Source organism: Corvus brachyrhynchos, unplaced genomic scaffold (genome assembly GCF_000691975.1).
Source record: "Corvus brachyrhynchos isolate BGI_N302 unplaced genomic scaffold, ASM69197v1 scaffold101, whole genome shotgun sequence".
Lineage (NCBI taxonomy): Eukaryota > Metazoa > Chordata > Aves > Passeriformes > Corvidae > Corvus > Corvus brachyrhynchos.
The window spans coordinates 5,698,599-5,714,365 of NW_008237239.1; positions in this window are offsets into that span (position 1 = coordinate 5,698,599).

The window sequence follows — 15,767 nt, forward strand, 5'->3', positions numbered from 1 at the left end:
TGACAGATGAGATTATCTTGATCTGGAGAAAATATTCTTTGTCAGGGTCTTGAAGGCTTATCAAATATTAGAATCTGAGACTCAGAAGAAGAGAGACTGAGGCTGACTGGTCGAAGATCCAAGTGCAGTGCTAGGGGGAAAAAAAATCCTTTTCATTCTAAGCTCCTAGTTCTCTAAAATGAACACTTCAGTGTCTACTGTCTCCTTGATCCCTCTCCATGAGAACACTCTTTTCCTACAGTCAACAGCAATCTCTCCTCAATGTAAACAATTTGAGAATGTTGTTGAAAAAGGTGTGATTTGAACCTGTATAAAAATGATCATATATGCACAGTATTCTAGAAGAAGTATAGAATGAAAGTTAAGAAAACCCTGTGAGCTGGAAACTTGCTGTTGATACAAGTTCAGTACACTAGCTTAGTGCTCAGAAACTTTTGTTTGCCAGCAATCTGTAGGCCTTTTCATTAGCAAATTACTGTTCATGTTCAATCACTGTTTTCTCATCCCAAAGGCTTATCAACTCTATTTCGCTAAGCAAATGTATCTCTTCAGTAAAATTTGCTATCATCATGCACTTGCAGCCCAGAAAGCCAACTGCACCCTGGGCTGCATCCAAAGCAGTGAGGGCAGCAGGGTGAGGGAGGAGATTCTGCCCCTCTGCTCCGGTGAGACCTCACCTGCAGTGCTGTGTCCAGCTCTGGGGTGGGAAACATAGGAAGGACATGGATCTGTTGAAGTGAGACCAGAGGAGACCATGAAGATGCTCAGAGGGCTGGAGAACCTTTTCTATGAAGACATGCTGAGAGCTGGGGCTGTTCAGCCTGGAGAAGAGAAGGCTCTGGAGAGACCTTAGAGACCCTTTGAGTACCTAAAGAAGAGTCTGTAAGAGGGACTTTTTGCAAGGGTGTGCAGTTCTGGGACAAGAGGGAATGGCTTTAAACTGAAAGGGAGTAAGTTTATATTAGACTATAGGAAGAGTAGCCACTTGCTTTGAGAGTGGTGAGGCACTGGAACAACAGAGAAGGTTATTCACTCCCTATCTGTGGAAGTGTTCAAGGCTGCAGTGGATGGGGCTTTAAGCAACCTGATCAAGTGGGAGGTGTCCCCACCCATAGCAGGTATATTGGAACCAGATGATTTTTAAGGTCCCTCCCAACCCAAATTGTTCTATGACCTTAGTTGATACCTAAACAGCAAATAAGTTTTGTTCACAGTACCTAAGCAATGAATCCTGACTGGCGACTTTGTGCTGTCGCAATAGGAACTGCAAATGAGTAGGAATTAAGTAGCAGTTACTGTTGCTTTACCTCTTGTTTTGAAACTGCTTACTTGTGGTTTATTTTTGCACAGCTCTCCAAGCTGCTTAGCTGAAAAGGCATTTAAAATGTTTGTTGTATTTCTGGGAAGGATAGCCTGCCAAGGGCTATTATGATGACAAAATAAATGCCAGTGACTGTACTTTGCCAACAGAATATTGGACCATAACTTTTTTTCTTCAGCATTTTCCACAGTCACTCTCTGAACAGAAAATGGCAAGAGTGTTGGGGTGAAATGCCATAGATTCAGCATTCTCCCTTGACTGGCTCTCCTCTTTCCTTGGAGGACCTTAAGTACACATCTTCCTGAAACTAATCTTGTACAGGACCCTACTTCATCTTCCTGCCTCTTTCAATTGCTTTGATAATAAGAAGAATTTTAGCATTAGAAGAATGCCTTTGTAGTATCACTCAAGGAGGAGCCTTTGTTGTCATACATCTTAATAATTTATCATGCTCTTGATAAAAATTCTAGATCAGTAGATAAGAGTAAACAGGCTCAGGGAGACAGCCGTTTGATGCTGATGTTAATTTTACAGCAACTGAATTGGTCTTTTGTCATTACAACTTAAGATGCATAATTGCAAGATCATCATTTTGGGGAAGTTACTACTGCCAAATGTTTTACAAAATGTGTATTAATTAAGCAGTTTAAAATAAAATGCACCTTTCCTTACTAACATGAAAAAGAGAAAAAAACTGTAGTGTTGAGACCTTAAAACACTTGTAAATGAGGAGGAGAGTGTGCTGCAATCTTTATGCTAAAATTAGAAAGAGATTTTTTTTGGAATATAACCAAACCATTAGAAATGAGCAGACTAGTTTAGATAAAAATAGGATTAAACTGAACCTATAGTTAATATTCAAAAATACTGAATGCTTAAGAAACTGATAATCATTTTTGCGTATCTCAGTAACCCCTCTGATTAGTAGGAGCTAAGGAAAGCAAAGAAATATGTCATAAATAAGGTAATTCTGGAGAGGGAAGTGGCTTAGTGATCTGAGTTTAAGTATTTGGAAGTTTGTGTGCTTTTTTCGTGATCGTGTCTGTTATAGTGTTTGCAAATAACTATAGTAGGAAACCATATGGAAAAACAGTATGAATGCAACATCAGCTCAGAGAGAAATGCCTGCAGTTGCTTGTGAACCTGACTGTATTTGGGAATGATGCACTTTGTAATGCCCCTTGTCAGAGGTAAAAAGAAGGTGGTAGTTCTTAGCTCCCTCTGCTACACTCCTTATGAGAAGTGGCAGTGGAACTGAGTGATCTGTGAAAAAGGAGAGCACAAAATCTGCGACTTGTATCAAGTTTCTGCTCAAGTGCAATGAGAACAGCAAAAATGGCTGTTGGATGTTAATTAGTCTGTTCCTACCATATCGGAATAATCTTAAGCTACTACAGCATTCTTGTTAAAGAATTCTAAAAATCCATTTGGGAGAGAGCAGATAATTGTAGCTGGGAGATAAAGGTGCAGCATTATGGAATATTTCAGGAAATTTGAGGAAATGAACCCAAAACCTCCAGGATCAGCCCTTTGAGAAGTTTAACAATTTTGGAGCATGATGAAAGGGAGATAGCACAGATTTATTCGTTCTTATTGGAGAAAACTGGAGCTTAGGTTCTCGTCTGAGATGCAGTGGTTAAAAACCAGGAATTATTTAAAAATGAAAGGTACTACAGAAGTATAACAAAATCTGATCTTGTGGCTCTGGTAACTTGGGTTCTGCTTATGGAGCTATGTTTGCTTTTAAAACAATGTGTTCAAGTATTTGCCTCATTACTACTCTGAGCTAGTTCTGCTTTTACCTTTAGGCAGATACCTAGGAATGGGCAGATGTGTCCGTTGATCCATTTTGACTAGACCCCACTACTCAGACCAGCTTACTGCCCAAAGAGAAGCCTGGCCTGTAAATGTGCTTCTTTGTGCTTTTGTAATCCAACTCCCTGCCCCAAGAGAACATTTCTGGTATGAGGACAGCAGTAAAGACAGCTATTACAGGGGAAATGGAAGCAGCTAAGAAAAAGCTAATTAAAAATGAAGGGGACAAGGATTCTGGAAGAGGTAATGGGTCCCGGAAAACATTTTGGTCCTAGAACAAAGGGTTATTTCTGATAGGTTTTCTTAAAAGCATTGTCAACATAAATTCCTTCTGTTCTGTAGAGGTCTCTTTGTTTCAGGTATCTTTCACAAAACCACCATCACTATGTAATTGTTGCTGTCTCATCTTTTCCATCTGGACATTTTCTCTTCTTCAAAGTGATTTTAATTCTTGCAGTAACATAGCTACTCTATGGGTCTTTGTTGCATTCTCTAAGAACCTTTGCCCAGTGTCGAACCAGGGCTGAAGCTGTCCATTATGAACAAAAAACAATGCAACTTCACAAACAGCATTACTGAAGAGGCACTTTGCATTATTCCAAGTACCCACTTTACTAACATGTGTCTATTCTCAAGAGTAATAAGGGCTGCATTTGATTCTCTGCGAACAATTCAAGGGTCAGGGTCTAGACTCACTTGTGCTGGGATGAATGTAGTGGAACACCACCGAAGTCAGTTGTTGTTATGGTTCTGTATGGCAGGAACAGGGATTGAAATAGTTTTGTCTGTATCACAAATAGGGCTCTCCCAGACCAAATACATAGATTATATTTCCTAAGCACTTACCACCAAATAGAAGAAATATGTATTTAACAACCTTAGAGAAATGAAAATAGGATTTAGTAATTTAAGATATTAACATTTTTTGTCACTCTCAAGTTGTTTGTTTGCCCTTTTCCTCTAACATTATTGCTTGCAGCTTGCCATTTTATTTGGGCTAAAAAAAAAAGATGAAAGAGAGGAGTAATATCTTCTAGCATTTTTATAGTAACAGTTATGGTAATTTTAGAACATTGTCATGCCACTTGGTGTGTTAAGGTAATTTGAAGACATTACAAGAAGATGGGGGAAAAAAAAATCTTTTATGCGGATGATGGCTGATTTACTTGCAGTGAGAGCCGGGGTTTTGATCACTGTTAGTGTAGCAGGCCTGCTGTTACACCTGCCTCACTACTTCCCAAAATATGATGGGCTTTTTGGAGGAAGATTGAGAAAGTCAGAACAAGGAATTAGCCCAGTATAACTCCTGGTTTTCTGACGTTCCTGACTGAGTCCCCACTGTTGGGAGTCTGACCTGTCTGGAGCTGCACAGTGATGTGCTATATTATTTTAATGAAGAGGACCGAAAGCAAAGAGATGAAGGGTATCTTTCTCCAAATCATGCAGCAGTCTGTGCCAGAAAGTCTGGGGTCTTTTGAGGCTGTCAAAGCAGGGTTCTGGCGTGCACCCTGGATAAGACAGTGTCTCCCCTATTTGTGCCCTGTTGCCCCCACTTTCCCAGGGGCTGGCTCTCCTTTCCTTTTCTTTACATCTCATTGTGGGCAGGAAGATGTCGTTCCTTTGAGCTGAAAAGAAGAAAATGTCACTTTTCCATCTTCAGTTTTTAGTGGTTTTAATGTGCCTGGCAGGTATGGGAGAAAGGCTGGAGCTTGCTGAGGGGTAGGGGTGGATATGGGATTGTGCTGGGATGCTGAGGTGGCACATGGGGCCGTGCCCTCAGCCAGGAGCTTTGCTGAGGAAGAGTGAGGCTCCCCCTCCCTGAGGAGACAGGAGAACTCATTGCCATGGAAATTGCTGAACCATAAAGGCTGATCTGTTCAGAAGTGCTTTCAGTCCAGGGCAGTGTGTGGAGCCACCTCTGCCTTGACCCTGTTTTCCAGGAGAGCATGATGGAGGGGTGGCCATGTGGAAGGGAGAGCAGAAAGGGGCCAAGAAATTGAGGTAAGAGCTTTGGGGATTTGCAGAGGATCTTCAGAAGTGAGCTCTTCCTGCAGCAATGCTTCCTTACCAAGGTGAGGACCAGCTGCTCCTTCCTTGTGAACTCCTGCTTCTGCCTTAATGCCAGTGTCTTTATGCCTGTTGGATTTAACCTGCTCAGCAGGCTGAAGCTCTCAACCCATGTCTCTCTTGGAGGATCAAGAGGGTTGGTTTTGCCTGTCCTGTTTAGCAGGACAAATGCAGCAGAAGTTTTTGAAGGAAGCTGGTGCCTGGTTCCCCTGTGAGGGAAAGGATGTGTAACCTGGGGAGTGCATGTATGCAAAAGCCTTTTCTCACCTACACAGGGAGGAAGAAGGAAGGAGAAACAGGGGCAGTCTGTTGAGAAGTTAAAGCTTAAAGCATCCTTAACAGGAGAGTGGGAGGGAATGCTGTTTAATCTGAGTTTTACCACTCTCAGGAGATAAGAGTGGAGGAGTGAGGAAAGTACATCATGACATACTCTGTGACATGGCAGAGAAATGTACTTTTTTTTTCAACATTGCCAAGGAGCACAAGTTATTGACTTGCACTCTGTTGTAGCCAGGTACTGTACAAACACAGCAAAACCTTGTAAACTCCTTGGGTAGGGGGTGTCCTTCTAAACAAGGGAGTATAGACACCTTGCTTTATGGTCTGACAAGCTGGCTTTCCTGTAAGTCAAGCAGTATTTCCATAAAAATCAGAAACAGGTGCCTGTTTCACATGTTTTCAAGTGGTACCTGGTTTTCACTGCCCTCTCTAAACATGTGCACCATGTGTGTGCCCAGGGGGCTCAGCACCTTTTCCACAGTGAATTACCCATTGGACTTATCTGAGCTTCCTGTGGTTTCATAGCAAATAACTGAGCAAAGCATTCTGCAAGAACCAACATTTTTTATTATTTGTTACAGATCCCTATATTTATACACAGTTATTAAAAAAGGGAGAATTTCTTGATGTAGAAAACATTAGTATACACTATTCTCACAACACAGTGATAGCAATTCAGTGTTGCCTTTTCTGTAGGATAGGCTGTCAGGTGTTACTGTAGTGCCACATAACCCCTTCTAGAAGGACAGGGAGACCTGAGAATTTTACAATAAACTGAAGAGGAAAAACTACAACTTGTATTCACTTATAGTTAGGATTCTTCTCCAGTACACACTTCAGATGGAGCAATAGGCTTTCAGCTTCCATGTAACTATGCACAGCAGGTCACCCATTTGGTCTGCCTGGGTTTAGATGAGAAAGGAGATTCCTGTCAGAAATCCAAAGAATGCTCTATGGACCACATTTTTAAAAGAAGAGCCATTATCCACAATGTGAGCCAGACTTTCTTCAAAGGCTTATCCCCAGTTTAGGCACCAAAACAAAGTGATCATATTCAGCCCAAGAGCTCAGTGTTGTGTGTGTGTGTGTTCAGAGTCCCGATCTCTGTGGCACTGCCAGGGCAACGGGGGGCAGCTGCTTCTTGAAATCATGAAAGTGTCTAAATATGACCTTGGCATATTGAAAAATCTGTCCATCCACAAGGGTGCTGAGCCCTTGAAGATTAACCCCCTGGGCTTTTGTGGAAGTCTGGTCCTGCATCTGTTTGATCTGGAGCTGGGAGGGAGCTATCTTGCTATGCAGATTCACATTCCTTGTTGAATTCATTTAGACCTGGTTATCATATTTTGTAATTACTCTGTCATAAGCATAAATATATTTGGGGGAGTAAGAATTATTATTAATTTGTTAATGTACTATTACCAATCTCTTTGGCACAGTTTTCATTATTCTCTGTTTTGTTAGAAGCATGTATCTTTTTCACAGCAAATTACACTTCACTTGATTGAATGCTGGGAAAAACTTTGCTCCGTGTCGGTGGAGCAGCCTTTACAGTGGTTTTTCTATACCTTTCATTTTGTCTAACTTCAGAGAAGTAAGTTTAAGAAGTAATTAGGAGTAGATTGCATCTGAGAGAACTTTTTTCTTTTTTTTTTTCTTTTCCCTATTTTTTTGCTTTACCTCCTGGTGATGTTGATAAAAGAGCTCTGTTCAAAACTCTCTTTCAGTTTCAACGTGTCAGAAGGTCACCACAGGGCCTAAGGGTTCTCTGAGGCAGACTGTGGTCTGACTTTACCTGTTTTATTATTTTTAACTTAGTTTATTGCTTTCTTTGCAACAACTCAAAAATTCTGGGATGTTGTAAGGAGTTCTTAAGAACACAAACCTGTGCTCAGGAGAATGCAGAGAAGCTAGCAGCTTAGCTGATGTCATGCACACAAGCAATTGGTACAATTTAGAACAAGCATGAGCCTTGCAACCAATTACTTTTCAGTGTTTTCCAGAATGGAAGCCCACTTATTCAGACAGTGGGTTTGTTCCATGAATACAGACAGTAAAACACTGTGATCCTCCGTCTGACAGAGTTCAATCCATATGTGGAACTGTGGTTATTATTAATGATACACTTCACCCATTGCTATAAATAGTTTGTGGTTTTGCTAAAATAGTGCTTTGACCCATTATAAACCATAACACACTTTCAGTATATTCCTTCAAGGCTTCAGCTATAGTCTGTAAAAACTTGTAATTTTGTTCTGTAGATTTTTATAATTGTTGATAAACAGTTTGAGTATACACTGTCACATACACCTTACGTGGTGTACATTTCTTCTCAGTTTCTCTTGCATTGTTGAATAATTTGCCAGAATACAACCAGTACAGTAATCCAGCAGAACTTGTGCTACACTCTCTTTGGTTTGCAGTAAGATAAACACTGGGAGGCACATTCCCTTGTGGCACTGCTTTAATCTCTCTGGATTTATCCTAATTGAGAATATCATCCTTGCTACAGAAGCATACATTAAAATGATCCCTTTTTTATAAATCTGTGGATATTTATTAACATGAGGGAATATCCTAAACTTGTCCTACGGTGAACCTTTTAATAGCTGGACAAACAGAGGGAGTATTGAGAGAACAATTTCTGTCTGATAAATAACTATTCATTTCTCTTCGTGCCCAGGGTTCAAAGATTAGGTCACGCAACTTAAGCAGTGATAACCTGCCATCCATGAACGTCAAAGATCCCTTTCACTCAGAACCTGTATCCCTGTATAACATTCATCTCTTAACTTCTGTACATGCCATGGATAGCCTATGTTGCACAAAAGCTACATATAGCACCTTCTGTTTCATGGATGGTTTTTGTTGTTGAGAATAGAAATTGCATTGCTCCCCGTTTCTGTAGTTCCTTGTTGAAGAGGGAAGACTGTCAGTGGAATAAGGTTATGGTTCCACCTCTCTCCTTAAACAAGAGTGTGCAGTAAATGGTGGGTGGTTTGATTACTTAGCAGCACACCTGGGCCTGACTGGCACCAAAAAGAGCTTTTTCTCTCAGAATCTCAGACCCTTTGCAAACACCAAACAGTGTCATTAACTCTATTTTATACATGGGAATATGAGAGACAAATGTTAGTTATGACCATTACATTTAAAAAGTAACTTCTGATGTTTGGATGCTTCAGTTTTGTTTTAAGTGATTGAAAAATGATCTCTGCCAGGAAATCCCTTTTATGCTCTTGCCTGCATCTTCTGCATTTCTACGTCTTGGACTAATCTTTCTAAGTGGATGACTGTTTGAAAATATTGGTTTTGTTTTGGGTTTTTTTAATAGGCTATTTGAAAAGTTTGGTTTTGGTGTTTTTTTAATAGGCTATTATTAATAGGTAGTATTCAAAAAAATCCCAAGTTTTAGTAGAAGGAGAGGGAGAGACTTTATCTTAGTTTTCAGGCAGTAAAATATGATGAATAAAAAGTAAAAATAGCACTTTGGGTTTGGTGTTTCACATCCTATGGTGGGTTTAATGTTGACACGACACCGAGGCATTGCAGAAGGCAGTGAAACTCCTGGAGTACAGTGTGGATCCAAGCTTTTACTGACCTAGCACAGAATAGGTAATAAGTCCACGTGGACATTGTGGACAGAGAAAACAAGAAGTGAAGGAAACCAAAAAAACATTCAAAACAGAAACAAAAGTGTTTCTGACAGGCAAGAAACAAACTAATGATTTCACTCACAGTCAGCCTTGAAATGAGAGGATCTAATTCCAAGGCCTTCTGTGCTTGTTGCAGTGTTTGATTTCAAATGCACAACATAATGCCACTGTCTTTACATGTGATTTCGACACCTGATGTAAAAATATTACTAAAATACTTTATCATTCTTTTTACAGTGATTCCAAGTGTCTTTTCAAAGGACACCATCATGGAAATGTCATTTTTATTTTTCCCCTAAGTGGTTATAATTAGCTTGGAAAAACATCTGTGATAACTTTAGAGTGTGTTTGTTTGACTTGTGGCCTTTATTATTTTAGGTGATTAAGAATAAAATGGCCATTGTTATTACTATATAAAAATCATGGAACATATTAAGTTTCAACTTAAGAACTTCAGCTAATGCTGACAAATGCTTGCCTCAAGTGTGCCCTGATTTGCTTTCGCTGTTGGCAAGGAAGGAGTGTGGGTGGGGGGGAATTATATCTGCAGTTCTTCCTTTCCTGGGGAGCAGATTTGAGGGATGAGTTCTGTGAACACCTGCAGCAACACTCAGTATTTCTCATATACTCAAAATTAAGAGCCATACAAAGGGCTTTTGCATAGGAGACACATCCTCCAGTGAACTAGACAAGAACTATAGATATCCTCCAATAATGATAGATAGGGTGTGCATCCACAGTGATTTAATGTGCAACAACATTGTTTATAGATATGAATCCTTGTCACTTCTACGTGAGCGATTCTGTACAGCATCCTAATGGGTACCCAGCAGCTTGTGAAATGGTCTGTCTCAAACTGGTCCTTAAAGGGACCTTAAAGATGCTCTAATTCCAGCCCTGCATTCCTCAAGTATTCCAGCACCATGAGGACTCTTGTACTTCTATTTTTCTTTAAAAAACTTCCATGTTGGAGACATGGTTGTATGCATACAACAACTCACTTGCAGAAAATGTTTAGAAATGTATATTCACTATTTCTCTGTAGTTCTTTCAGGAACCTGGACCACCTACTTAACCTGTAATTCATTAAGTAAAGAAAACATTTTAAAATTTTTTTTTAATAATCAAGATATGGATTTAGAAGCTTTATAGCACCACTTTAAGATAGGCAAAATAGATCCTATGGGTGCATTCAGACTGTTAAACAGCATTTGACAAGGCATATCCTATTAAAATCATAGGCTGCTGTCTGGAAAAAAAAAGAGCAGCAAGAATGTAATGGAAAACAAAAAAATCAAACAAATGCACACTGAATCTTAGCTATGAATCTGGCTTTAGGCAATTTGGCATCAGTTTGCACCCTTGGAGATCAGCTGCATTGCAGAGGAGCTGCTCTCTGATGGGAGGGTGCCTTTACAAGCCTATTCAAGGCTCTGCTGCAGCCCTCTGCCAAATGAGTTTCTTCTGCCCAGGGACAGGTGCTGAATCACGTCTCTCTTGGTCAAACAGGAGCCATCTGCTTCTGTACCAGCACTGTTGTTTCCTGGTGGAGATGTTGGCCTCTCCTCTGCAATGGAGAGCCTGCAGGATAATTGTGATTTTGAACTTAAGAAGAGGGATCAGTGTCTGGGCAATGAATCTAATCCTGTGTTCTAAGGATCTTAATTTTTTTTTGTCAATATTGTGAAATAGTCACTGATTTCACTAACCAACTGAGAGGATGATTCTGGAGCCACTGGCACAATATCTATCTACCAAAACCTTTGTTAGAGACACTTATTTTTAACCAGCATCCCTGAGGTTGTATAAACTTATTAATTTGAGCAATAAGCACTAATTGAGGGCACCAGTTAAACAGGATGATAAAGTCAGGCTTATAATACAGGACGAGAAATTTCACCTGTTTGTGCATCTGGGCTGTTTCTACAGGTCCCAAAATAGGGTGAAGAAGCTCAATTTTCAGTGGTAATGAAGTGCAGTAAACCAGCAAAACCGAAGTCCTGTGAGGCTTCAGGTTTAGTAGCATTGTTTGAAACCATCCTGCTTTAGTTCCTTCTTAAAGATGTAAATGTGTCTTGTACTCAGACACTTTTGTGACTGAAGTTTTAAACCAAGGCTATAACTCTGCAGAAAGGGTGTTTTTGGAGAAAGTGGTTGACTGTGGCCTAAAATAAATGGCTGGTCCCAGAGTCCCCAGAGCAGCTTGCCTTCCTTGGACAGCGCCGGACGGCAGCACGCTAAGCTTCAAACACTGACAAATGTTTTTTGAAGTGCTACCAGCTATATTAAACCTGCAAATGCTCACAGTAGCCCCATTTTAGTCACTTACCCTCATTTTTCCTGTAGTCATTATTTGTTCCCTTCGTTTTCCTGCAGCTCAGCAGTTCTCTGCCATGAAAATGGCACACAGAAACAATATTGACAAAAAAGTGGACAACACATAGAAAAAATATATATAGATGTAAATGTTTATGCATCCCACATTAGCTATTACCATAGAACGTGTGCCAATTTAAACTAGTCTTCATTGATGACTGCTATACAATTGCTTGAAAATATTGCAAAAGAGGAACTTGATCTGTAAAGAGTGCTGAGGAACAAATGCTGAACAGCCTTCTGGTACAGGAAAGTATATGTTTCATTTTAAGGAGGTTTAAATAGTCATGCTGAATACCTTAGGATTCACCTATTTAAATGCATTACTAAATCATGACCTAAAGCTTTCCAGCTATCTGAAGATATGAGTAAAAATAAGAAGTGTGTTTAATAAGAGACATATTTTAAAATAATAAAACCAATAAGATGTTGATTCTGTGTTCCTGGGATTATCAAAAGACCATTGGCCTTCCTCATCCATTAATTAATCAATCCAGGAGGAATTACATGAACTTTTGTTGTCATCTACCTCTTTCAGGTGAAGAGTAAACCTGTGCTTCTTGGTGGAACAAGGAGTTGCTAAATACCTCCCTTTACCTTTTATAAGTACAGAGGTGTTCTTCCACTTTGGGGGAAAAAAAAAAATCAGATCTTTAGCTGTTTAAGACCTACCTAAATTTTACATTTTGCCAGACTGAGCAAGGACTGCTATCTGTCTGGGCTGTTAGTAATAAATAGTTCTTTTTTTTTCTCAAAAAGATTATATTTATACTTATGGTAAAAAAGTTTGCTACATTTTATATGTAAATAAAAGTTGCATTTGAAAAGGTAATTCTTACTGATAAGAAAAGTTGTTCCTAAGTAATTTTTAGATGCTATGAAAATGTTTTGGAAAAATTTTTTTAAAAAGAGCCTCATACCAGAATACTAACCTTCCATAAATATTTTTTGCCTATGAAACATTCAATAGCAAGAAAATTATGGCAAAAATTAGCACCAAAAAAAAAAAAATAGATTGTTGTCAACCAGAGCAGAGTGCCTGCCAGAAATATTTAAAGCAGATATTGATTGAGATACCATCTTACAGTCTTGGCAGGGAGATAACTTTTACACAGAACAGGGAAAGCCAAAAGGCTAAATTCCCTGAAGAGTAGGGTGTTCAGAAACCTGCCCAGGCTCATGACCCAAGAGCAGTCTCTGCAGAGTACTTCTGAGTGAAACAGTCTATTATTGATTCAACAGGCTTTCTTGCTTTCCTTGTCTTTAGTTTCTTCTGCTGTCCTTCATTTCAGTCATTTGGGGCTTTTCAGGAAATCTCAAAGAAGAAGTATCTGATCTCTTGTTTTGCAATTTCTATTATTCCCATCCAGAATACCTTGTTCAAGTGCTAAGAAGTTTGAGAACACAGTAGTAATTTAAAGATGTAGAGCATTAAAAGAATATTGTATACAATTTTGTAGATATAATGTGTAATTTTTGTGTATTTTTATACATAGAAATATATTTATAAAGCCCTGCAGTATTCTCACAAAATTTAAAATGCAATCCAATGCACTATCAAGGCTGAATGTCAATGAAACTAGAGAATTCTGAATAATGGAGGTGCAAGGTTAAGGTCACTCCAGCCAACTTCTGCGCTGTTCTTGTTAGGAGGACTATGAACAGCCTTTTGCATGGTTTAGGGGATTAACCTGAGAGGAGGAGCACTTTTCTGTAATATGCAAGAGTATCATGGTTTTATAAGGAACTCATTGCAAGTTTGCCAGAAGCATAAATGTACATTTTTAGCTAAAACAAATTGGTCTCTTTCCTGTAGAAAGCCACGTGCTGAGCCACTTCTGTTAGCAGAGGAATTAAAGTCAGTTTTTATGAAGGAATGCCAGAATAATAGGGCTGTTGCTGCCCCACAGCCAGTGCAGTCTAAGTGGCTGTGCATGTTTGTTAGCTTGTTGGGGTTTTTACTGTTGTTCTGTCAGGGTATTGAAATTTTTTGTGGTTTGGTTGGTTTTAATTTTTTTTTAGGAACAGTTCTATTCATTGAGGATTTCATTCACTGAGGTCAGTCGGGGCTGTAGCTTTGCAAAGCTTCTTAGGAATGTGTTATTTGATGGGTCCAAACATCTTTTTTGGAATTGAGGAAAATGGGGCAATTCAAGTACCAAAAGATTTCTATTTTTTTTTTTTTTTGAGGTGGAAAAAAAAGAAGTATTTTTTCCCTGTTTCTGAAGGACTGAATTACAAAATGACAAATACAGAATGCATGTAGAAAATGGGAAATGGAGAGGAGTAGTGAAGATGTTTGGAAGAGGGGGTGGGGAAGAAACACAGCTGATTTTGTTAAAAATCTTTCTGGTTATAATCAGATTTGTTACCATTTCAGGCACTCAAGACTATAGAGCTTATATTTATTTCTTAGTGTTGACTTAGAAGATATATTATTTTATTTGATGTTCTGGATCCATTAACTTCATGCTCAGCTTCTTTCTATTTCCATTGGAAGACTTCTATTTTACTACAGGTTTCTGGAGCAGAAATATGTAAACTTTTAAATTTAAATTTCAGTTTAAATTGACCATACAAAAGAAAGAACTTGAAGACTTGCATTGAAACTGGCTGGGCACATCTGAGCCTCCATCTTTAACAGCACATCTGTGCCCAGTGCAGGTTGTCCTCTGAGCAGCTCATGTCAGAGCAGTTTTATGAGAGCCTGGCTTGGAGCAACTCAGCCTGGGGCTTTTCCAAGTTGCCAATCCCATTCTCTCTAGATCTTAGTGCTTTTTAGTCCCACCTCTTTTTATAGGACTATACTTCTTCACAAAGGCCATGGAACACGTAGCAGTATTTCTAACACTTCTGGCTGTTTATTAATGGTTGATGCTAAGTGGGCACATGGGACTGTATAGGAGCTGCTTTTTCCATATAGTTACCTCTATATCTTTTAGACTCTGAGTTTATGATCCAGTGGGGGGCAAAATCTTCTAGATGCTATGACTCCATGGGGATAGACTAGTTACTGAATTTCCTTTTTTCTTACCATTTTAGTACACATCTGTATACTGGGGTATAATTTTATGGCATTATAAATCCATTTAATTTATAATTATCAATAGCTGGGTCTATCTGCTTGTCTCTAACATGCTTAACAATATGATCCATGAACTGAAGATCTTAAAATACAACTAATGTGTTGAGTTCAATCCTCAGGATAAAAGGTTCGGTAGATTTACTACAGCTGATCTTCCTTAAATTCCTGACATTTACTAAATTCCTTAGAACTGAGACTTTGCATGCTGTGTAGGAAACTTTAGAATGATTTCCTGAATGTAATACAGCAAGTCAATTATATAAATTCATTCTTTATAGGTTATTTGCTACTGGCTGCTTATTGATCTCTGATGAAAAAGTATTATGAAAGGAAATTTATGTGCCCGTAAACTTGATGGCAGTAGTGATAAACAGGATTTGCATGCAGGCATAGCTACTGCTTGCATTCCCACCAGAGAGGTTATATTGCTTCCCTCCCTGTGACTGGAAGCAACAAATAGCGCTCTACCTTTTAAATTAATGAATTTGGTGTCTGTGCATGTGTGGAGGCATGGAATATACTCATCTTATGGTGTATTAGAGATACTTATCTCTCTCATTTACATTTAGTGACTGTAAAGCATATCTTGGGTAGATCAGGCCCAGTTCAGATTCTATGCTACCGACACACTTTCCATACAGGAAGTGTTCCCCTGTTTTTCAGGCTTTTCACATTCTTTCTGCTGGGGACATATCTCCAAGGGCCTGCATCCTTAGTTTTTCAGAGGGGGAAAAATGGTTTTTACATGTTTAGTTTATTCTGCAGTTGGGAACCATGAATTGAGTATTCTCTAAATGTTTGCTTCTGTACTGATGACAAATAGGGATGTGAGCATAGGAGTTGATGGCATTTTGGGAGCTCCCCACCAGCATGGGGAGATTTCTACAGAACCCTTTGGTGCATGGCCTGTTGGGCTCAGCCAAACACAGCATGGGGTCAGCAGAGACTACCATTTTTTGCCACGGTTTAAAGCAGAAGTAACATGAAAATTGGTGACTTGTAATAACCTTGTGATCCATCCTCAAGGTGTTAATCATCCTCACAGTACATTAAACAATCAATTTGATCTGTGCATCAATCTCCCACAAAATGATGGGAAAAACAACATCATTGTAAGATAGCCCAACAAAATAATTAATATGCAGTATTAAATCTCTCATAAACAGAC